The following is a 25989-nucleotide window of genomic DNA, read 5'->3' as shown; positions in this document are numbered from 1 at the left end:
CTGACAGTTTCTGTTCTCCCTCACTGCTGTGTGTGAGGGGGAGGGGCCGTTTTTTGGCGCTTTTACTATGCATCAAATATTTCAGTCAGCAACTCATTGTATTCCCTGCATGATCCGGTTCATCTCTACAGAGCTCAGGGGTCTTCAAAACTTATTTTGAGGGAGGTAATTTCTCTCAGCAGAGCTGTGAGAATTATAGTTTGACTGAGATAAAAAACGTTTATTCTGTAATTTGTTTCCTGCTTTCAGAATTTGTTATCTTTGCTAATGGGATTAAACCTTTGCTAAAGTTGTGTTGTTTACAAGGATTGAGGCTATAACTGTTTCAATTTATTAATTTTCAACTGTCATAGATCTTCTGTGCTTCTTAAAGGCACAGTACATTTTAATATTATTCTAATTGAATTGTATTTCCAAGTTGCAAGTTTATTTGCTAGTGTGTTAAACATGTCTGATTCAGAGGATGATACCTGTGTCATTTGTGGCAATGCCAAAGTGGAGCCCAATAGAAATTTATGTACTAACTGTATTGATGCTACTTTAAATAAAAGTCAATCTGTACAAATTGAACAAATTTCACCAAACAACGAGGGGGAGAGTTATGCCGACTAACTCGCCTCACGTGTCAGTACCTACATCTCCCGCTCAGAGGGAGGTGCGGTGATATTGTTAGCGCCGAGTACATCTGGGCGGCCATTACAAATCACATTACAGGATATGGCTACTGTTATGACTGAGGTTTTGGCTAAATTACCAGAACTAAGAGGTAAGCGTGATCACTCTGGGGTGAGAACAGAGTGCGCTGATAATATTAGGGCCATTATCAGACACTGCGTCACAGGTGGCAGAACATGAGGACGGAGAACTTCATTCTGTGGGTGACGGTTCTGATCCAAACAGGACTGGATTCAGATATTTCAAATTTTAAATTTAAACTGGAAAACCTCCGTGTATTACTAGGGGAGGTGTTAGCGGCTCTGAATGATTGTAACACAGTTGCAATACCAGAGAAAATGTGTAGTTGGATAAATATTTTGCGGGTACCGACGAGGTACTGAGGGTTTTTCCTATACCTAAGAGACTTACTGAAATTGTTACTAAGGAGTGGGATAGACCGGTGTGCCGTTCTCACCCCCTCCGATATTTAGAAAAATGTTTCCAATAGACGCCACCACAAGGGACTTATGGCAAACGGTCCCCTAAGGTGGAGGGAGCAGTTTCTACCTTAGCTAAGCGTACCACTATCCCGGTGGAGGATAGCTGTGCTTTTTCAGATCCAATGGATAAAAAGTTAGAGGGTTACCTTAAGAAAATGTTTGTTCAACAAGGTTTTATATTGCAACCCCTTGCATGCATTGCGCCGATCACGGCTGCAGCGGCATTCTGGATTGAGTCTCTGGAAGAGAACATTGGTTCAGCTACTCTGGACGACATTACGGACAGGCTTAGAGTCCTTAAACTAGCTAATTCATTCATTTCGGAGGCCGTAGTACATCTTACTAAACTTACGGAGAAGAATTCAGCATTCGCCATTCAGGCACGCAGGGCGCTGTGGCTAAAATCCTGGTCAGCTGATGTTACTTCTAAGTCTAAATTGCTTAATATACCTTTCAAAGGGCAGACCTTATTCGGGCCCGGGTTGAAGAGATTATCGCTGACATTACAGGAGGTAAAGGCCATGCCCTGCCTCAGGACAAAGCCAAAGCCAAGACTAGACAGTCTAATTTTCGTTCCTTTCGTAATTTCAAAGCAGGAGCAGCATCAACTTCCTCTGCACCAAAACAGGAAGGAGCTGTTGCTCGCTACAGACAAGGCTGGAAACCTAACCAGTCCTGGAACAAGGGCAAGCAGACTAGGAAACCTGCTGCTGCCCCTAAAACAGCATGAATTGAGGGCCCCCGATCCGGGATCGGATCTAGTGGGGGGCAAGACTTTCTCTCTTCGCCCAGGCTTGGGCAAGAGATGTTCAGGATCCCTGGGCGCTAGAGATAATATCTCAGGGATACCTTCTGGACTTCAAATACTCTCCTCCAAGAGAGATTTCATCTGTCAAGATTGTCAACAATCCAGACAAAGAAAGAGGCGTTTCTACGCTGCGTACAAGAGCTCTTGTTAATGGGAGTAATCCATCCAGTTCCACGATCGGAACAGGGACAGGGGTTTTACTCAAATCTGTTTGTGGTTCCCAAAAAAGAGGGAACTTTCAGACCAATCCTGGACTTAAAGATCCTAAACAAATTCCTAAGAGTTCCATCGTTCAAGATGGAGACTATTCGGACAATTTTACCTATGATCCAAGAGGGGTCAATACATGACCACTGTAGATTTAAAAGATGCTTACCTTCACATACCGATTCACAAAGATCATTATCGGTACCTAAGGTTTGCCTTCCTAGACAGGCATTACCAGTTTGTGGCTCTTCCATTCGGATTGGCTACAGCTCCAAGAATCTTCACAAAGGTTCTGGGTGCTCTTCTGGCGGTACTAAGACCGCGGGGAATCTCGGTAGCTCCATACCTAGACGACATTCTGATACAAGCTTCAAGCTTTCAAACTGCCAAGTCTCATACAGAGTTAGTGCTGGCATTTCTAAGGTCACATGGATGGAAGGTGAACGAAAAGAAAAGTTCACTCGTTCCACTCACAAGAGTTCCCTTCCTGGGGACTCTTATAGATTCTGTAGAAATGAAGATTTACCTGACAGAGGACAGGCTAACAAGACTTCAAAGTGCTTGCCGCACCCTTCATTCCATTCAACACCCGTCAGTGGCTCAATGCATGGAGGTAATCGGGCTTAATGGTAGCGGAAATGGACATAGTACCCTTTGCACGCTTACACCTCAGACCACTGCAACTGTGCATGCTAAGTCAGTGGAATGGGGATTACTCAGACTTATCCCCTTCTCTGAATCTGGATCAAGAGACCAGAAATTCTCTTTCTATGGTGGCTTTCTCGACCACATCTGTCCAGGGGGATGCCATTCAGCAGACCAGACTGGACAATTGTAACAACAGACGCCAGCCTTCTAGGTTGGGGTGCCGTCTGGAATTCTCTGAAGGGCTCAGGGACAATGGAGTCAGGAGGAGAGTCTCCTGCCAATAAACATTCTGGAATTGAGAGCAGTTCTCAATTGCCCTCCTGGCTTGGCCCCAGTTGACAACTCGGGGTTCATCAGGTTTCAGTCGGACAACATCACGACTGTAGCTTACATCAACCATCAGGGAGGGACAAGAAGCTCCCTAGCTATGATGGAAGTATCAAAGATAATTTGCTGGGCAGAGTCTCACTCTTGCCACCTGTCAGCAATCCACATCCCGGGAGTGGAGAACTGGGAGGCGGATTTCTTAAGTCGTCAGACTTTTCATCCGGGGGAGTGGGAACTTCATCCGGAGGTCTTTGCCCAAATACTTCGACGTTGGGGCAAACCAGAGATAGATCTCATGGCGTCTCGACAGAACGCCAAGCTTCCTCGTTACGGGTCCAGATCCAGGGATCCAGGAGCAGTCCTGATAGATGCTCTGACAGCACCTTGGGACTTCAGGATGGCTTACGTGTTTCCACCCTTCCCGTTGCTTCCTCGATTGATTGCCAGAATCAAACAAGAGAGAGCATCAGTGATTCTAATAGCACCTGCGTGGCCACGCAGGACTTGGTATGCAGACCTGGTGGACATGTCATCCTGTCCACCTTGGTCTCTACCTCTGAAACAGGACCTTCTGATACAGGGTCCCTTCAAACATCAAAATCTAACTTCTCTGAAGCTGACTGCTTGGAAATTGAACGCTTGATTTTATCAAGACGTGGATTTTCTGAGTCAGTTATTGATACCTTAATACAGGCTAGGAAACCTGTTACCAGAAAGATTTACCATAAGATATGGCGTAAATACCTATATTGGTGTGAATCCAAAGGTTACTCTTGGAGTAAGGTTAGGATTCCTAGGATATTGTCTTTTCTACAAGAAGGTTTAGAAAAGGGTTTATCTGCTAGTTCATTAAAGGGACAGATCTCAGCTCTGTCCATTCTGTTACACAAACGTCTGTCAGAAGTTCCTGACGTCCAGGCTTTTTGTCAGGCTTTGGCCAGAATTAAGCCTGTGTTTAAAACTGTTGCTCCACCATGGAGTTTAAACCTTGTTCTTAATGTTTTACAGGGCGTTCCGTTTGAACCCCTTCATTTCCATTGATATAAAGTTGTTATCTTGGAAAGTTCTATTTTTAATGGCTATTTCCTCTGCTCGAAGAGTCTCTGAATTATCAGCCTTACATTGTGATTCTCCTTATTTGATTTTTCATTCGGATAAGGTAGTCCTGCGTACTAAACCTGGGTTCTTACCTAAGGTAGTTACTAACAGGAATATCAATCAAGAGATTGTTGTTCCTTCTTTATGCCCAAATCCTTCTTCAAAGAAGGAACGTCTACTGCACAACCTGGATGTAGTCCGTGCTCTAAAATTTTACTTACAGGCAACTAAGGAATTTCGACAAACGTCTTCTCTGTTTGTCATTTACTCTGGGCAGAGGAGAGGTCAAAAAGCTTCCGCTACCTCTCTTTCTTTTTGGCTTCGTAGCATAATTCGTTTAGCTTATGAGACTGCTGGACAGCAGCCTCCTGAAAGAATTACAGCTCATTCTACTAGAGCTGTGGCTTCCACTTGGGCCTTCAAGAATGAGGCCTCTGTTGAACAGATTTGCAAGGCTGCAACTTGGTCTTCGCTTCATACTTTTTCCAAATTTTACAAATTTGACACTTTTGCTTCATCGGAGGCTATTTTTGGGAGAAAGGTTCTTCAGGCAGTGGTTCCTTCTGTATAAAGAGCCTGCCCTATCCCTCCCGTCATCCGTGTACTTTTGCTTTGGTATTGGTATCCCAGAAGTAATGATGACCCGTGGACTGATCACACTTAACAGAAGAAAACATAATTTATGCTTACCTGATAAATTCCTTTCTTCTGTAGTGTGATCAGTCCACGGCCCGCCCTGTTTTTAAGGCAGGTAAATATTTTTTAATTTATACTCCAGTCACCACTTCACCCTTGGCTTTTCCTTTCTCGTTGGTCCTTGGTCGAATGACTGGGAGTGACGTAGAGCGGAGGAGCTATATGCAGCTCTGCTGGGTGAATCCTCTTGCACTTCCTGTTGGGGAGGAGTAATATCCCAGAAGTAATGATGACCCGTGGACTGATCACACTACAGAAGAAAGGAATTTATCAGGTAAGCATAAATTATGTTTTTTTATGCAGGACCACTCAGTCTCACACCTTACCTCGGGTTCACTAAGATCTAACTTGTGGAACCCTGTTATGCTCATAGATCTGAGGGTCACTACTGTAGGATACAGTGTGAAGATGGTATACAAGAGAAATGGAATGAGCAAAACCACAATATAGTATGTAATGTAGGATAACTCCAATTCCAAAGTTTAGAGAGATTCAAAAACGTATTCACTTTCCAAAATAGTTGCAGACTCGCATCACGGACATATAAAATATTTACATAGCTTGCACACACACACACACTCTTTAGTTATAGTTGTGCAAGGTAAGTTCACAGGTCATTTACAGCCGGATATAAGATTTGCAGTAATAAGTAGTTGCTGAGTTAAAGTCAGTTTAAGCACATAAAGTACATCAGTGGTTAATGCTAGAGGGAGCAGTACCTTGAAGCATAATGTTAGATTTGCAGAAGTCACTATGCAAGTAAATGTAATGAACCACAAACGGAAGAAATGATTTCAAAGTTAGTACATGAAATAAGCTGGTTAATAGCTTGGTATGGCAGGTAAACTTGATTACTTGAGGCAAAGCAGAAACAATTGACATGAGAGGCAAGATATCCTTATTTGTACATTGGTAATACAGACCGGTAAATCCTGATGGTAGAATATACAAACCGGCTTCCCAATTAGTATCCTCAGCGTGGAGCAGAGCGGTATTACCGAAGAGGCAACGCAGACAGCGTGTGCTGAGATTCAGTGAGTGTGTGTGGCAGCTGCGGTTTCACACAGAGACAAGTCGGGCGTGACGTCACACGCCAACGGAACAGCATGCGAGTGTACAGGATGCAAGCAGCAGCGTGAGAGACAGGATCAGAGGTGAGGTGCTGCAATTCCACAAGTCTTGAGAAGTATCAGTAGAAGGAAATCCCAACTTAGACAGGAGGGAATAGCTGGGTGTGTAGCGTTCAGGAACAGTGAGTGACTGAACAAATTACCAAGCAACGTTCAACACTAGGTGGAGCCTTAAATAGCAGTATGGTAATTAGAAGTTAAAGGTACAGAATGGTAAAACCCTGAAAGAACTCCCCCCTCAAGGAGCCGCTCCGCGGATCAAGGACCAGGACGGTCAGGATTCCTCCGGTGGTACAAAGAGAGAAGTTGGGGGGCGGAGAAGTTAGAGGAAGGCTCCCACGAATCCTCCTCAGGAGCATAGCCCTTCCATCTTACCAAGTACTGGAGCTGATCATGAAGGTATCTGGAGTCCAAGATAGAATCAATTTCATATTCAACATCATCATTCACTTGAGGAACAACAGAAGAACCCTGTAGGTTACCCCTGACCAAGGAGTAGGGCTTTAACAAGGACACATGGAACGTTGGATGTATCTTCAGAGTAGGTGGTAATTGAAGAGTCACAGCATTAGGATTGATTACTTTAATAATCTCATATGGTCCCAAATATAAAGCACCTAATTTTTTACTAGGGATCTTCAAACGTAGGTTTTTCGTACTAAGCCAGACCTTGTCGCCAACAGCATAATCCAGAGGTTTAGATCTGCGTAAATCATAATGATGTTTCTGGGTGGTTTGTGCCTCCTGTAGAACTGTTTTTAAGGAGGCAAAACCATTAGCAATTGAATTGACTGTATCGTTTACCATTGGTAGTGTAGAATCAGAAGTACAGGTAGGATGGTATGTTGGATGAAACCCATAGTTGACGTAAAATGGTGTGGTTCTCATAGAGGAGTGTAGTGAGTTGTTATGAGCAAATTCGGCAGTGGCCAGAAGTGAGTGCCAATTGTCTTGTTCCAAGGTACAGTAGCAGCGGAGATATTGCTCAAGTGACTGATTAGTTCTCTCCGTTTGCCCATTCGTCTGGGGATGATAGGCTGAGCTAAGTCTTCTACAGATATTGAAGGTACGACATAGCTGGGTCCAAAACCTAGATGTGAATTGTGACCCCCTATCCGTAGTGACAGATTTGGGCAATCCATGAAGTTTCACTATGTTGTTTAGGAATAAAGAGGCAGTTTCTGAAGCCGTTGGAAGACCCCTGTGGGGGATGAAATGAGCCATTTTAGAAAACAAATCAACCACTACTAATATGGTGTTGTAATTTGATGAAGTTGGTAAGTCCACTATGTAATCCATGGCGATATCTGTCCAAGGTCTGTCTGGGATTGGAAGCGAAAGAAGGTATCCATAAGGGCGATTATGTGGGTGTTTCTTAGTGGTACATGTGGGACAGCTTTGTACGTATCGAGTGACTGTGTCCATCATTTTGGGCCACCAATAATCTCTCTTCAATAAATGCAGAGTCTTATGAACCCCAGGATGACCTGCTAGGAGTGAGTCATGAGCATAACCAACAATCTCTTCTCTGAGAACTTCAGGTATATACAGTAGACTCTCATGGTAGTACAAACCATCCGGATGTTTGCTTAAACCCAGTTGCTGTAAAGAAGAGTCCTGTGACAGATGTTGTTTTAAGGTGGTTTTGAAGCCTGTAGTCAAACAGATTATTCTATCTGAGGGTATCATAGATTCTGGTGCTTCTATATGCAAAGGTTTCGGATCCTTTCGAGAAAGAGAGTCTGCCTTGAGATTTTTGGAGCCGGGTCTATATGTTATGATATAATCAAATCGTGAAAAGAATAGACTCCACCTGACTTGACGTGAAGTCAAGGTTTTGTTGGATCTCAAAAATTCAAGATTCCGATGGTCAGTGTATATCAGAATAGGGTGTTGTGTTCCTTCCAGACGATGTCTCCAGAACTCTAGAGCGGATTTGATAGCAAGAAGCTCCTTATCACCAATACCAAAAATTCATTTCTGCAGAGGTCATTACTCTGGAGTAGTAAGATATTGGGTGAAGAGGTTCCGTTGGAGACTTTCTTTGAGGAAAGGATTGCCCCAAGAGCATACTCGGAAGCATCAACCTCCAGGGTATATTGACAACTGGGATCTGGGAACTGTAGAATCGGAGCTGTAATAAATTTCTGTTTAAGACTAATGAAAGAATATTCTGCTGACTGATTCCAAACAAATTTTATATGTTTACGTGTTAAGTAAGTCAATGGTTGAACAATATGTGAAAACCCTTTAATGAATTTGCGATAAAAGTTTGCAAACCCTAAAAATCTCTGGATTTCTTTCTTATTACGGGGAACAGGCCAATTGGTTACAGCGTCCACCTTGTTAGATTCCATGGAGATACCTAAAGGTGATATGTTGTATCCTAAAAAGGAAATGGTATCTGTGTTGAATATACACTTTTCAAGCTTAGCGAAAAGACGGTGAACTCTTAATCGTAATAAAACCTGCTTCACATGAGACACATGTTTTTCGTATGACTCTGAGAATATAAGAATGTCGTCCAGATAGATGACAATACAAACATCTAAGAGGTCATGAAACACATCATTTATGAAACACTGAAATGTCGCCGGAGCGTTGCATAAGCCAAACGGCATCACAGTGTATTCATAAAGGCCGTAACGTGTACGGAAGGCTGTTAACCACTCATCCCCTGCTCTCATCCTAATCAAATTGTAGGCACCTCTAAGATCCAGTTTTGTATAAATAACAGCACCACGTAACCGTTCAATTAGTTCAGGAATGAGAGGCAGGGGGTATCTGTTTTTCTTTGTACATTTGTTAAGTTGCCTATAGTCAATGATTGGACGAAGGCTACCATCCTTATTCTTAACAAAAAACATAGATGCTCCAACCGAGGATGTGGAGGGTCTAATGAAGCCTTTTTTCAAGTTATCATCCAGATAGTCTTTCAAATGAGCTAATTCTGGCTCTGAAAGCGGATATATATGACCAATAGGTATGGTACTGTCTGGTATGAGATCTATAGGACAATCATAAGACCTGTGTGGTGGTAGTGTGTCTGCCTCAACCTTATCAAAAACGTCACTAAATTCTTTATAACAATCAGGTAGGCTATGGACAGATAAATGGTATAAAGAGTGTTTAGTAAAACATGAATGTTTACAAAATGCAGAATCAAAGATCACAGAACCTTCACACCAAGAGATAGTGGGGTTATGTCTTATTAACCAGTTTAAGCCAAGTATCATAGGATAAACTGAAGTGGGAAGTACATCGAAAGACAACTGCTCAATATGACCAGACTTTGTTATCACAGTAATGGGAATGGTGTGATGTGTTATGGGACCTGAACTGAATAGAGAGCCATCAACCAAACGTATAGCAAGTGAAACACTCTTTTTTTATTAATGGGATCTTATTTTTAACAACAAACGAAATATCTACAAAATTCCCAGATGCGCCAGAGTCAACTACGGCCTGTACGTCTATCTTCCGATGATGCCACTGTAGGGAAAGAGGAAGGGACAAATGAGAATTGAAATCATGTACCATATTGATTATATGATAACTAGGAGGTGTCTTACCCTTCTTTTGGCGAAGAAGTAATGGACAATCCTTAACAGTATGATCTTTATCAGCACAGTATAGACAAAGGTTCAGTCATTTACGCCTAGCTTTTTCTTCGGGTTTTAGAGGACCACGAATCACTGCTACATCCATAGGTTCATCAGAGGACCTTGTTGGTAAGGTTGAAGGTGTAGCATGATAAGTAGATATTCTTCTGTAGCTTGCATCAGTAAAGGATCTTTCAGATTTTCTTTCCCTTAAAGGGACAGTATACTGTAAAATAGTTTTTCCCTTAATGTGTTTACAATTGCTTTTTTTACCAACTGCAGAGTAAAAAATGTATGAAAATTTGCTTTTTAAGGCTTATTTGTGTATATTAAAGCTCTGATTTTGTGTTTTGAAGCCACAGCCTAATAAAATAGGTTGAGCTTGTAGGTATAATCAGATCTCATTACTGTATCACATTGTGCACATATACCTGCTTCTTTATCTTATATCTGTCCTTAAAACAATCACCAGTACTTTGAGAGAACAATGGAAAATCAACATTGTATTACCTTATCTCTGCTATATCCGACTGGGAGTGTAATTTCTTCTGCTGGCTGTGTTTACAAAGCTTATCTATAGCTGGTACGCGCGGCCACAAACTTTCAGAATAGGTGGGGATACCACATGCTAGATTAACAATTTCAAATGCCAATATAAGGGTAAAGGAGCTACTTGTAAAGAATTTAATACACTCCAGCAGGTAAAGTGGATCATTGGGAACAAATTAAAGGGGAGAACATTTTTGAGTAAACTGTCCCTTTAACCTTCGGTCTATACCTATGCTGAGTGTCATGAGAGCTTCTAAATTATCAGGAATGATACCACGTGCAAGCTCATCTTTTATTGCTTCACTGAGACCTAACCGGTATTGATTCCTTAAAGCTGGAGTGTTCCACTGAGTGTCTGGTGCCCAACGTTTGAAATCCGTGATATACTCTTCCACGACTCTTTTCCCTTGACGTAAGGACCTGATAGCTGTTTCTGCTGTGTTCTGTTTATTGTGATCCTCATAAAGCAGAGACATAGCAGAAAAGAATGCATCGAGAGAATTTAAGATGGGATCATCATTCTCGTATAAGGCATTAGCCCAAGACCTGGCCTCACCACGTAAGAATGAGATAACTGTTAATACCCTGACCCTATCTGTTGGGTATGATTTAGGTTTCAGAGTAAACATCAGTGTACAAGAGTTCTTGAAATCCCTAAACAAAGCTCTCTCCCCAGAGAATTTTTCAGGAGGGCTAATTACAGGTTCAGTTGAGGTTTCAGCTACGGTAGGCTTACTGGCAAGATGGTCATTAATGAATTTTCTGATGTTCTGGTTCTCCAATTGTATCTCCCTTAGTCCCTGTATCATGTGATCCATACTTTGAGCTAGGGAGCCAACCCTATTGTAAAGCTCTGTTATATCCATTTAACAAGGTACTAGTTATTTTTTATAAGGCTTGGTAATATGTTATGTTTAAGTATGAACTAGTACCCTTGTTTCTTCTGTTAAGTGTGATCAGTCCACGGGTCATCATTACTTCTGGGATATTACTCCTCCCCAACAGGAAGTGCAAGAGGATTCACCCAGCAGAGCTGCATATAGCTCCTCCCCTCTACGTCACTCCCAGTCATTCTCTTGCACCCAACGACTAGATAGGATGTGTGAGAGGACTATGGTGATTATACTTAGTTTTATATCTTCAATCAAAAGTTTGTTATTTTAAAATAGCACCGGAGTGTGTTATTACCTCTCTGGCAGAGTTTGAAGAAGAATCTACCAGAGTTTTGCTATGATTTTAGCCGGAGTAGTTAAGATCATATTGCTGTTCTCGGCCATCTGAGGAGTGAGGTAAACTTCAGATCAGGGGACAGCGGGCAGATGAATCTGCATAGAGGTATGTAGCAGTTTTTATTTTCTGACAATGGAATTGATGAGAAAATCCTGCCATACCGATATAATGTCATGTATGTATACTTTACACTTCAGTATTCAGGGGAATGGTACTTCACTAGAATTACACTGTAAGAAATACATAAAGCTGTTTAATAACTAGAGATTATGTTTAACGTTTTTGCTGGAATGTAAAATCGTTTTCATTTGCTGAGGTACTGTGTGAATAAATGTTTGGGCACTATTTTTCCACTTGGCAGTTGCTTAATCTGTTTTTCTGACAGTTTCTGTTCTCCCTCACTGCTGTGTGTGAGGGGGAGGGGCCGTTTTTTGGCGCTTTTACTATGCATCAAATATTTCAGTCAGCAACTCATTGTATTCCCTGCATGATCCGGTTCATCTCTACAGAGCTCAGGGGTCTTCAAAACTTATTTTGAGGGAGGTAATTTCTCTCAGCAGAGCTGTGAGAATTATAGTTTGACTGAGATAAAAAACGTTTATTCTGTAATTTGTTTCCTGCTTTCAGAATTTGTTATCTTTGCTAATGGGATTAAACCTTTGCTAAAGTTGTGTTGTTTACAAGGATTGAGGCTATAACTGTTTCAATTTATTAATTTTCAACTGTCATAGATCTTCTGTGCTTCTTAAAGGCACAGTACATTTTAATATTATTCTAATTGAATTGTATTTCCAAGTTGCAAGTTTATTTGCTAGTGTGTTAAACATGTCTGATTCAGAGGATGATACCTGTGTCATTTGTTGCAATGCCAAAGTGGAGCCCAATAGAAATTTATGTACTAACTGTATTGATGCTACTTTAAATAAAAGTCAATCTGTACAAATTGAACAAATTTCACCAAACAACGAGGGGAGAGTTATGCCGACTAACTCGCCTCACGTGTCAGTACCTACATCTCCCGCTCAGAGGGAGGTGCGTGATATTGTAGCGCCGAGTACATCTGGGCGGCCATTACAAATCACATTACAGGATATGGCTACTGTTATGACTGAGGTTTTGGCTAAATTACCAGAACTAAGAGGTAAGCGTGATCACTCTGGGGTGAGAACAGAGTGCGCTGATAATATTAGGGCCATGTCAGACACTGCGTCACAGGTGGCAGAACATGAGGACGGAGAACTTCATTCTGTGGGTGACGGTTCTGATCCAAACAGACTGGATTCAGATATTTCAAATTTTAAATTTAAACTGGAAAACCTCCGTGTATTACTAGGGGAGGTGTTAGCGGCTCTGAATGATTGTAACACAGTTGCAATACCAGAGAAAATGTGTAGGTTGGATAAATATTTTGCGGAGTACCGACGAGTACTGAGGTTTTTCCTATACCTAAGAGACTTACTGAAATTGTTACTAAGGAGTGGGATAGACCCGGTGTGCCGTTCTCACCCCCTCCGATATTTAGAAAAATGTTTCCAATAGACGCCACCACAAGGGACTTATGGCAAACGGTCCCTAAGGTGGAGGGAGCAGTTTCTACCTTAGCTAAGCGTACCACTATCCCGGTGGAGGGTAGCTGTGCTTTTTCAGATCCAATGGATAAAAAGTTAGAGGGTTACCTTAAGAAAATGTTTGTTCAACAAGGTTTTATATTGCAACCCCTTGCATGCATTGCGCCGATCACGGCTGCAGCGGCATTCTGGATTGAGTCTCTGGAAGAGAACATTGGTTCAGCTACTCTGGACGACATTACGGACAGGCTTAGAGTCCTTAAACTAGCTAATTCATTCATTTCGGAGGCCGTAGTACATCTTACTAAACTTACGGAGAAGAATTCAGGATTCGCCATTCAGGCACGCAGGGCGCTGTGGCTAAAATCCTGGTCAGCTGATGTTACTTCTAAGTCTAAATTGCTTAATATACCTTTCAAAGGGCAGACCTTATTCGGGCCCGGGTTGAAAGAGATTATCGCTGACATTACAGGAGGTAAAGGCCATGCCCTGCCTCAGGACAAAGCCAAAGCCAAGACTAGACAGTCTAATTTTCGTTCCTTTCGTAATTTCAAAGCAGGAGCAGCATCAACTTCCTCTGCACCAAAACAGGAAGGAGCTGTTGCTCGCTACAGACAAGGCTGGAAACCTAACCAGTCCTGGAACAAGGGCAAGCAGACTAGGAAACCTGCTGCTGCCCCTAAAACAGCATGAATTGAGGGCCCCCGATCCGGGATCGGATCTAGTGGGGGGCAGACTTTCTCTCTTCGCCCAGGCTTGGGGCAAGAGATGTTCAGGATCCCTGGGCGCTAGAGATAATATCTCAGGGATACCTTCTGGACTTCAAATACTCTCCTCCAAGAGAGAGATTTCATCTGTCAAGATTGTCAACAATCCAGACAAAGAAAGAGGCGTTTCTACGCTGCGTACAAGAGCTCTTGTTAATGGGAGTAATCCATCCAGTTCCACGATCGGAACAGGGACAGGGGTTTTACTCAAATCTGTTTGTGGTTCCCAAAAAAAGAGGGAACTTTCAGACCAATCCTGGACTTAAAGATCCTAAACAAATTCCTAAGAGTTCCATCGTTCAAGATGGAGACTATTCGGACAATTTTACCTATGATCCAAGAGGGTCAATACATGACCACTGTAGATTTAAAAGATGCTTACCTTCACATACCGATTCACAAAGATCATTATCGGTACCTAAGGTTTGCCTTCCTAGACAGGCATTACCAGTTTGTGGCTCTTCCATTCGGATTGGCTACAGCTCCAAGAATCTTCACAAAGGTTCTGGGTGCTCTTCTGGCGGTACTAAGACCGCGGGGAATCTCGGTAGCTCCATACCTAGACGACATTCTGATACAAGCTTCAAGCTTTCAAACTGCCAAGTCTCATACAGAGTTAGTGCTGGCATTTCTAAGGTCACATGGATGGAAGGTGAACGAAAAGAAAAGTTCACTCGTTCCACTCACAAGAGTTCCCTTCCTGGGGACTCTTATAGATTCTGTAGAAATGAAGATTTACCTGACAGAGGACAGGCTAACAAGACTTCAAAGTGCTTGCCGCACCCTTCATTCCATTCAACACCCGTCAGTGGCTCAATGCATGGAGGTAATCGGCTTAATGGTAGCGGAAATGGACATAGTACCCTTTGCACGCTTACACCTCAGACCACTGCAACTGTGCATGCTAAGTCAGTGGAATGGGGATTACTCAGACTTATCCCCTTCTCTGAATCTGGATCAAGAGACCAGAAATTCTCTTCTATGGTGGCTTTCTCGACCACATCTGTCCAGGGGGATGCCATTCAGCAGACCAGACTGGACAATTGTAACAACAGACGCCAGCCTTCTAGGTTGGGGTGCCGTCTGGAATTCTCTGAAGGCTCAGGGACAATGGAGTCAGGAGGAGAGTCTCCTGCTAATAAACATTCTGGAATTGAGAGCAGTTCTCAATGCCCTCCTGGCTTGGCCCCAGTTGACAACTCGGGGGTTCATCAGGTTTCAGTCGGACAACATCACGACTGTAGCTTACATCAACCATCAGGGAGGGACAAGAAGCTCCCTAGCTATGATGGAAGTATCAAAGATAATTTGCTGGGCAGAGTCTCACTCTTGCCACCTGTCAGCAATCCACATCCCGGGAGTGGAGAACTGGGAGGCGGATTTCTTAAGTCGTCAGACTTTTCATCCGGGGGAGTGGGAACTTCATCCGGAGGTCTTTGCCCAAATACTTCGACGTTGGGGCAAACCAGAGATAGATCTCATGGCGTCTCGACAGAACGCCAAGCTTCCTCGTTACGGGTCCAGATCCAGGGATCCAGGAGCAGTCCTGATAGATGCTCTGACAGCACCTTGGGACTTCAGGATGGCTTACGTGTTTCCACCCTTCCCGTTGCTTCCTCGATTGATTGCCAGAATCAAACAAGAGAGAGCATCAGTGATTCTAATAGCACCTGCGTGGCCACGCAGGACTTGGTATGCAGACCTGGTGGACATGTCATCCTGTCCACCTTGGTCTCTACCTCTGAAACAGGACCTTCTGATACAGGGTCCCTTCAAACATCAAAATCTAACTTCTCTGAAGCTGACTGCTTGGAAATTGAACGCTTGATTTTATCAAGACGTGGATTTTCTGAGTCAGTTATTGATACCTTAATACAGGCTAGGAAACCTGTTACCAGAAAGATTTACCATAAGATATGGCGTAAATACCTATATTGGTGTGAATCCAAAGGTTACTCTTGGAGTAAGGTTAGGATTCCTAGGATATTGTCTTTTCTACAAGAAGGTTTAGAAAAGGGTTTATCTGCTAGTTCATTAAAGGGACAGATCTCAGCTCTGTCCATTCTGTTACACAAACGTCTGTCAGAAGTTCCTGACGTCCAGGCTTTTTTGTCAGGCTTTGGCCAGAATTAAGCCTGTGTTTAAAACTGTTGCTCCACCATGGAGTTTAAACCTTGTTCTTAATGTTTTACAGGGCGTTCCGTTTGAACCCCTTCATTCCATTGATATAAAGTTGTTATCTTGGAAAGTTCTATTTTTAATGGCTATTTCCTCGGCTCGAAGAGTCTCTGAATTATCAGCCTTACATTGTGATTCTCCTTATTTGATTTTTCATTCGGATAAGGTAGTCCTGCGTACTAAACCTGGGTTCTTACCTAAGGTAGTTACTAACAGGAATATCAATCAAGAGATTGTTGTTCCTTCTTTATGCCCAAATCCTTCTTCAAAGAAGGAACGTCTACTGCACAACCTGGATGTAGTCCGTGCTCTAAAATTTTACTTACAGGCAACTAAGGAATTTCGACAAACGTCTTCTCTGTTTGTCATTTACTCTGGGCAGAGGAGAGGTCAAAAAGCTTCCGCTACCTCTCTTTCTTTTTGGCTTCGTAGCATAATTCGTTTAGCTTATGAGACTGCTGGACAGCAGCCTCCTGAAAGAATTACAGCTCATTCTACTAGAGCTGTGGCTTCCACTTGGGCCTTCAAGAATGAGGCCTCTGTTGAACAGATTTGCAAGGCTGCAACTTGGTCTTCGCTTCATACTTTTTCCAAATTTTACAAATTTGACACTTTTGCTTCATCGGAGGCTATTTTTGGGAGAAAGGTTCTTCAGGCAGTGGTTCCTTCTGTATAAAGAGCCTGCCTATCCCTCCCGTCATCCGTGTACTTTTGCTTTGGTATTGGTATCCCAGAAGTAATGATGACCCGTGGACTGATCACACTTAACAGAAGAAAACATAATTTATGCTTACCTGATAAATTCCTTTCTTCTGTAGTGTGATCAGTCCACGGCCCGCCCTGTTTTTAAGGCAGGTAAATATTTTTTAATTTATACTCCAGTCACCACTTCACCCTTGGCTTTTCCTTTCTCGTTGGTCCTTGGTCGAATGACTGGGAGTGACGTAGAGCGGAGGAGCTATATGCAGCTCTGCTGGGTGAATCCTCTTGCACTTCCTGTTGGGGAGGAGTAATATCCCAGAAGTAATGATGACCCGTGGACTGATCACACTACAGAAGAAAGGAATTTATCAGGTAAGCATAAATTATGTTTTTATGCAGGACCACTCAGTCTCACACCTTACCTCGGGTTCACTAAGATCTAACTTGTGGAACCCTGTTATGCTCATAGATCTGAGGGTCACTACTGTAGGATACAGTGTGAAGATGGTATACAAGAGAAATGGAATGAGCAAAACCACAATATAGTATGTAATGTAGGATAACTCCAATTCCAAAGTTTAGAGAGATTCAAAAACGTATTCACTTTCCAAAATAGTTGCAGACTCGCATCACGGACATATAAAATATTTACATAGCTTGCACACACACACACACTCTTTAGTTATAGTTGTGCAAGGTAAGTTCACAGGTCATTTACAGCCGGATATAAGATTTGCAGTAATAAGTAGTTGCTGAGTTAAAGTCAGTTTAAGCACATAAAGTACATCAGTGGTTAATGCTAGAGGGAGCAGTACCTTGAAGCATAATGTTAGATTTGCAGAAGTCACTATGCAAGTAAATGTAATGAACCACAAACGGAAGAAATGATTTCAAAGTTAGTACATGAAATAAGCTGGTTAATAGCTTGGTATGGCAGGTAAACTTGATTACTTGAGGCAAAGCAGAAACAATTGACATGAGAGGCAAGATATCCTTATTTGTACATTGGTAATACAGACCGGTAAATCCTGATGGTAGAATATACAAACCGGCTTCCCAATTAGTATCCTCAGCGTGGAGCAGAGCGGTATTACCGAAGAGGCAACGCAGACAGCGTGTGCTGAGATTCAGTGAGTGTGTGTGGCAGCTGCGGTTTCACACAGAGACAAGTCGGGCGTGACGTCACACGCCAACGGAACAGCATGCGAGTGTACAGGATGCAAGCAGCAGCGTGAGAGACAGGATCAGAGGTGAGGTGCTGCAATTCCACAAGTCTTGAGAAGTATCAGTAGAAGGAAATCCCAACTTAGACAGGAGGGAATAGCTGGGTGTGTAGCGTTCAGGAACAGTGAGTGACTGAACAAATTACCAAGCAACGTTCAACACTAGGTGGAGCCTTAAATAGCAGTATGGTAATTAGAAGTTAAAGGTACAGAATGGTAAAACCCTGACATATATCGATGATCTGATTTTTGTTTGGAGGGGTGATCTCTCATCTGCTAACCTTTTTATAGAACATCTTAATAGGAACGATAGGGGCCTTATTTTCACAAGTACAATAGACCCTGAATCTGTGGTCTTTTTGAACTTGAAGCTTCAATTCTTAAAGGGTAGGGTAGCTAGTATCACACATTTTAAGACAGTGGACTGTAACAGTTACCATGATTTTACTAGTAACCACTATCTTCCATGGAAGCGTAATGTACCATATGGCCAATTTAAGCGGGTGCGCCGTAATTGCACCACTTTGGCTGATTACGAAAAACAAAGTTCAATTCTTAAATAGAGGTTTACTGAGAAGAAATATCTTCTACACATTATCAATAATGGCTACATGAGAGCAAGATCACATAATAGGGCTGGATATTTCCAGAACCATCCTAAAAAGAACAATATGACTGATAGGTGTCCGCTTTTTATTACCCAATATAACTCCAATCATCGACAAATAATAAATATCATTACCAATGATTGGAATATTCTCACAAAGGATCTAATTTTAGGTAGAGAAATTGGATCCAAACCTAAGATTGTTTATAAGAAGGCCCCTAATTTAAAAACTATTTTGGCACCTGGTAAAGTCGTCAAACATCAACAGGTAAAGGGCCCACTAGAGATTAGATCAAGATCACAATCTCATGGTGCCTTCAAATGTAGAGTCAAAAGATGTAAGTTGTGTGTTCATATCACAGATGGAGTTAAAACTTTCAAATCAAATGTGACCAGTCGTAAATATTCTATAATCGGTCATGTCTCCTGTGCATGCCAGTATGTTGTGTACCTGTTATCTTGCATTTGCGGGCTTCAATATGTTGGGCGCACTTGCAGGAGGTTCAGTATTAGATGGTCTGAACATGTACGTAATATTTCCAACAATTATAAGAAACATAGTGTTCCAAGACACTGTAATATGGTACATAATGGCAATGCAGACTGCCTCTCTATTACACCTATCGAATATATCCCCAAGTCTCATTTATATAATCGTCTGTTTAGACTAAGACAGAGAGAGACTTACTGGATTCATGTACTTCAAAGTTCACATCCATTAGGCCTTAATCTTAATATTGACTTGGCCGCTTTTGGTTGATATATTGGTCTCTTGGTTGTTTCCTTATAGTCGTGGACTGATTGCCATCATACTATGTATCTATGCGTCTACTTTGGACAGTTTGGAGACCTAGGTAATCTGGACCAATTATATGCCCGTGCTGGCCATTATGTTTTCTGAGTTATGTGATTAATAAACTCACACCTTTATAGGTAATCCATAACTGTAAGTTGGCACATTAGATTAAATTCTAGAATATAGATTTTGTATTTAACCATCCAGTTTTCTTGTGCCATTCTAGCTAGCCACCTGTGGAATAAAGTCTATTGCTCCCTTTATCTGACTCTATTATTGCTCACATGAGTTCCCCCCAGAGAGTTTACGTTACAGCTTAATTTTGGTTATTGAAGTCAAGCTGGTCACTTGACTTTATTTAATTTTATTATTAATTCTAGATGATAATTAGGGTATGCATTATTGATTTATTTTAAGTTCTTATTTATTTCGATCTGTCTATTTATAAAATATTTTAACTGGTCCTTGTTGTATTGTGATATCGTTATTCTATCAATGTATTATGTTTTTATTTATTGATGTCAATATACATTTTATAATATATATTTTATGTATTAGTATGCCCCATTTCGTTCATAGTGTCATTTTTATACACACTGTTTTGATCCCGAGTCTGTTTGCCCTGAGAAGGTTTAGGACCGTGGAACATATGTTGTGACATATGTGTGTAATGATATCATGATCGGATTGGTTAATAGGTCCTTTATATCGAGCAAGTAGTATATATTTTTTAACTTACAGCCTGATGAAACGGCAATCTTTATATGCTGAGAAACGTGTTGCTGTTATTATAGTGTGTTTAATAAAATTCACACTTTTTATTATTACTACCTGCCCCGTTTTGTTATTATCCTGATTGCGGACCTACCTGAGCCATTGGGGGGTAGTTATCAAGCCGTCAACTTTTCTGACTTCGCCGGCCCAATACGCCCGCCTAAGCTCGCCTACCTTCGCCGCCGCGGACCTGAAAAAATACGCCTAAGTTATCAAAAAAAGCTGTCAAAAAGCCGCGGGGCGATGAGCAGCGGACTGTGAGAGTTATCACTGATCCGATCTCGCTGCTCTTCGTCTGTTTGACAGCTTTCTTGCTAGCCTGTCACTAAGCACTCACACTAAACTGCACTGTTCTACCCCCTATACCGGCGCCCCCGGAGCCCCCAGCAACTAAATAAAGTTACTAACCCCTAAACCGCCGCTCCTAGACCCTGCCGCAACTATTAAAAATGTATTAACCCCTAAACCGCCGCTCCTAGACCCCGCCGCAAGTCTTATAAATGTATTAACCCCTAAACCGCCGCTCCCTGAACCCGCTGCAACCTATATTAAATTTATTAACCCCTATCCTGCCCCCCCTACACCGTCGGCACCTATAATAAATTTATTAATCCCTATCCTGCCCCCCACTACACCGCCGCCACTGTAATAAAATTATTAACCCCTAAACCTAAGTCTAACACTAACCCTAACACCCCCTAATTTAAATATTAATTAAATACATCTAAATCATATTTATATTATTAACTAAGTTAATCCTATTTAAAACTAAATACTTACCTATAAAATAAACCCTAATATAGCTACAATATAAATAATAATTATATTGTAGCTATCTTAGGATTTATTTTTATTTTACAGGTACCTTTCAATTTATTTTAACTAGGTACAATAGCTATTAAATAGCTATTAACTATTTAATAGCTTACCTAGCCAAAATAAAGAGAAATTTACCTGTAAAATAAAAACTAACCTAAGTTACAATTACACCTAACACTACACTATACTTTAATAAATGAATCCTATTTAAAGCTAAATACTTACCTGTAAAATAAACCCTAAGATAGCTACAATGTAATTAATAATTACATTGTAGCTATTTTAGGATTTATATTTATTTTACAGGTAACTTTGTATTTATTTTAGCTAGTTAGAATAGTTATTAAATAGTTATTAACTATTTAATAACTACCTAGCTAAAAGAAATACAAAATCGCCTGTAAAATAAATCCTAACCTAAGTTACAATTAAACCTAACACTACACTATCTTTAAATGAATTAAATAAATTAACTACAAATAACTACAATTAAATACAATTACATAAACTAACTAAAGTACAAAAAAAAGCTAAGTTAAAAAAAATAAAAAAAATAAATTACAAACATTTTAAAAATATTACAACAATTTTAAGCTACTTACACCTAATCTTAGCCCCCTAATAAAATAACAAACCCCCCCAAAATAAAAAAATGCCCTACCCTATTCTACATTAAAAAAGTTCAAAGCTCTTTTACCTTACCAGCCCTTAAAAGGGCCTTTTGTGGGGGCATGCCCCAAAGTTCAGCTCTTTTGCCTGTAAAAGAAAAATACAACCCCCCCCCCCCAACATTAAAACCCACCACCCACATACCCCTAATCTAACCCAAACCCCCCTTAAAATAACCTAACACTAATCCCCTGAAGATCATCCTACCTTGAGTTGTCTTCACTCATCCGAGCCACCGATGGAACGGAAGAGGACATCCGGACCGGCAGAAGTTATCCTCCAAGGGGCGCTGAAGAAATCTTCCATCCGATGAAGTGATCCTCCAAGCGGCGCTGAAGAAATCTTCCATCCAAGCGATGTCATCTTCCAAGAGGCGCTGAAGAAGTCTTCTATCCGGGCGAGGTCATCTTCGAAGCCGGATCTTGAATCTTCATCCCGCCGACGTGGAACATCCTTCTTTCCCAACGAACTACCGACGAATGAAGGCTCCTTTAAGGGACGTCATCCAAGATGGCGTCCCTTCAATTCCGATTGGCTGATAGGATTCTATCAGCCAATCGGAATTAAGGTAGGAAAAATCTGATTGGCTGATAGAATCAGCCAATCAGATTCAAGTTCAATCCGATTGGCTGATCCAATCAGCCAATCAGATTGAGCTCGCATTCTATTGGCTGATCGGAACAGCCAATAGAATGCGAGCTCAATCTGATTGTGCGGAACATCTGGAGTGACGTAAGAATTGATCTGTGTCGGACGGAAGTTTACGTCACAAAATTCTACTTTTGCCGGTCTGAAGACTTTGATAACTAAGGCGAATCAGCCTCGCCACAAATATGCTGCGGAATTCCAGCGTATTTGAGGTTGACGGCTTGATAACTAGGCCCCTGTTTCATCTAGGCGTGCCTACCTATACCACAATCTGGTTGGCTGTGAACCTAGGACTCCCTGACCCTCTGTGAGTACGCCGGGCCGGTCACTGCTGTAATCTTCTACGCAACCTGACGCTGGAGCCCGGGCACCGCACCTGAGTCTTTCGGGCGACTCTTTGGTTCCGTACTGCTTGGATAGGCACTCGGTTGTGCCGCCTCACTTGTGAGTAGCTTTTTGGAGGGGGGCTCTGACCCACTGGCTACTTTGTATCTACTTTATTACCCTATGTTGCGCCTCTTGTATTTTTATTCACTATAGGACTCTATCTTCTTTGATATGATGAAGAGTGCTGCTGGATCTTGATTCTAACTATCTTCATCATTACACTAGCGCACCTCCCCTGGATCGTAGGAATCCTAGTATTGTCTGACTTTTCACAGAGAAGAACATTTTCTGAAATATATCAGTCTGCTTCTAACAAGTCAGTCCAGCCTCGATATACCAGGTAATTCTCTAAACAAGGAACATGGCAACCCCAGACGATCATTTCGGCCTTCTATGTGCCTCATCAGTGAGGTGCCGCCATATGCCTGGTGTATTTTTAAATCTAATCTTTGTATGGTTAGATATTTTATACCTACCCTACTTTTATCTTCTGATTTCCCTATACTATGGTAGTTTCTAAAAATACTTAAAAAAATAAAAAATAAAAAAATAAATAAAAGTATGAGTTGTGTGCTTAGCTTGCAGTAGAAATGTTTAAATGGAACAGATTGTTGCATCCCCCCCCCCTTTTGTTTAAAGGGACATGAAACCCTACATTTTTCCATCATGATTCAGATAGCGCTGCGGAATCTGTTGGCGCTCTACAAATAACCGATAATAATAATAATAATAATAATAATAGAGCATGCAATATTAAACAACGAAAGAGCTTTCTCTTGCAAATGTATTACTTTCCAATTTACTTTTATTATCAAATTTGCTTAGTTCTCTTGTTATTCTTTGTTGAAGAGATACCTAGGTAGGTGTCTGGAGCACTACATGGCAGGAAAAAGTGCTGCCATATAGTGCTATTGCAAATAGCTAACATTCTTGTAAAACTGTCATATAGTGCTCTAGATACGTGCACGCTCCTGAGTTCTGATCTCTGCTTTTTAAGAAAAGATACCAAAAGAACAAAGAAAATATAATAAAAGAAATAAATATATAGAAAATTGTTCAACATTGCATGCTCTATCTGAATTATGTTTCATGTCCCTTTAAAATAGATCTAGCACACAGGGGTGTGATACGGCTCAGCACTGAATGGATTACTTTTCCTTTATATGAAAATTTAAAAGATACCAAGAAAATTCAGTTGTTTTTTTTAGAATATAGCCAATTTTGCGACTATCAAAAAAGATTGTCAATCCCTGATCAAATTTTTAAAAAAAAGTCATGCAAAGCACTTTGCAAAAGCATTAAATACAAAATGACTTTATTTGAAAAAGCAGCAGCGTACTATCTCACAATAACTATATTGTATACTCAATAAATTCCTTATGTACACATTAAATTTTAAACTATGGGCAAGATTACATATGCGGCGTCGCTCCGTAAAAGCCAGCGACGCCGGTTTTTATGCGATTTTGGTATCACATATATGGCGCTGCATATAAATGCGGTGTGTATATTTCACCCGCTGCCGCATAAGCTAACATAGAACCACGTCGAAAATCGGTATCACATATTCAGCACAAGTACTTACGCTGCAAAAATTGAGAAATTTTACTCCATTTTCACCTCGCCACACATAGGCAGGCGCAGCAAGCCTTACGCTGTGTATGAAAGTACCTAACTCCCGTAACTGGCATAAGCAATATCTATCTACCTGTCAACCGCCAACCCCCACCGCAATAACTAACAAAGTATATTAACCCCTAATCCGCCATTAACCCATATCGCAATAAACCTAATAAAACTATTAACCCCTAATCCGCCATTAACCCACATTGCAATAAACCAAATAAATGTATTAACCCCAATCCGCCATTAACCCATATCGCAATAAACCTAATAAATTTATTAACCCCTAAACCACAAAACCCCACAAGGCAATTAACCTAATTAACCTAATTAAGCTATTAACTCATAAACCGCCAACCCCCCACAACGCAAATAACTATTTAAATTACTAAGCCCCCTAACCTAACACCCCCTAAATTAAACCCTATTACCTAAATTAAAAAATACTAACTTACAATTAAAAACCTAACATTACTTTAAAAATAAAAAAACTATGTTTAACCCTTTGAGTGCTAACGTCGCAAATTGTCCCAGTCAGGTGCTGACGACGGCTCAGAGCCGTCACCAGCACTCGCCCACCTTGAGGGCAATATGGGGGCTTCCACTGACTCCCACTTCACGTTTGGCGCCAGACTGGGAAATCAGACCGGCCCTGGAAATTTGTATAGACCGGCCCAGCCCCGCCCCCTCTGCCCCAGCCCCCCCCCCTTTCTGGGAGGAATTGGAAATGGATCTGAAAGGAAAAGGCTAACCTGTTTCACATTAGTGGTAGCTCTTGAGTACTTAGTGACAGCTCACATTCTAACACCAGCTCACTCCTCCATTTGAATTGCAGGATCACTCCTCTCAATCCTCAAATCAATAAAAACGCACAGGTACTGCAATCAGCAAGCAAGTCAAGTATTTGCAATCTGCACAATATAAACATTTTCAAATTGATCTCAGGGGGCAGTGTATAGGATCACTATCCCTTCTTATCTGACACACTCCCCAAAAGTGCCGCGACCCCTACAAGCAATATGTCAATCCCCCCCCCCTTTCTTCAATATTAACCCTTTCAAAAAAGGCATGGGGCATTTAAAACTCCCTCCAGCGGCTCTGATCTGACATCATTAAAAAGTGCTTCCTAAAACTATTAACCAAAAATGAAAGCTTCCAGTAAACTGTAGCATACGTCCCTATAAATCTCGTAGTTGTGAAAGTGAGGGGTGCACAGATTACTTATGTTTGTTAGCATGTATGTGATTCTTGGGCATTTGGGGCGAACCTGTCCCTCAGTGCTATGAGCCCTAGGATATTTGGGGTGCACTGTGCATTCTTTTTATATGGGATGAAGTCCCAGGATTCAGGAAGTCATTACTTACCTTTTTCTTGCAAAGGCGTATTCACATCCTCTCTGCTGACCTGGGTGACTATGGATGGATTGTCCATTACACCTCCAGAGAGCTCTGGGCTGCCGCCGTTTCCGAATCCACAACTTTTACTTCTTTCCCGCTCTCGGTTTTAAATTTGTTTCAAGGGGTCCCATTAAGGCGGCGATACTGCCTTCTCCCTGTGGGGGCGACTAGCGTTGGCTGGATGTCGTGTAACAAAGGGGAGGGACTGAAAGCAAGTGCGGCGCCGGCGAGAGACAGGTATACAAATTCTAGTGGGGGATACTGAATCTGTGTTGGAATGCCCTCAGTAGGATTACGTGGGCGGTTCTGTAAGGAGGGATTAGGGATATGGGCGGATTTGTAAGGAGGTGATGGGTGGTGATTTAAACAGCGATGCAGC

Source organism: Bombina bombina, chromosome 12, assembly GCF_027579735.1.
Source record: "Bombina bombina isolate aBomBom1 chromosome 12, aBomBom1.pri, whole genome shotgun sequence".
Taxonomy (NCBI): Eukaryota; Metazoa; Chordata; class Amphibia; order Anura; family Bombinatoridae; genus Bombina; species Bombina bombina.
Note: the sequence above shows the minus strand (reverse complement) of the source record.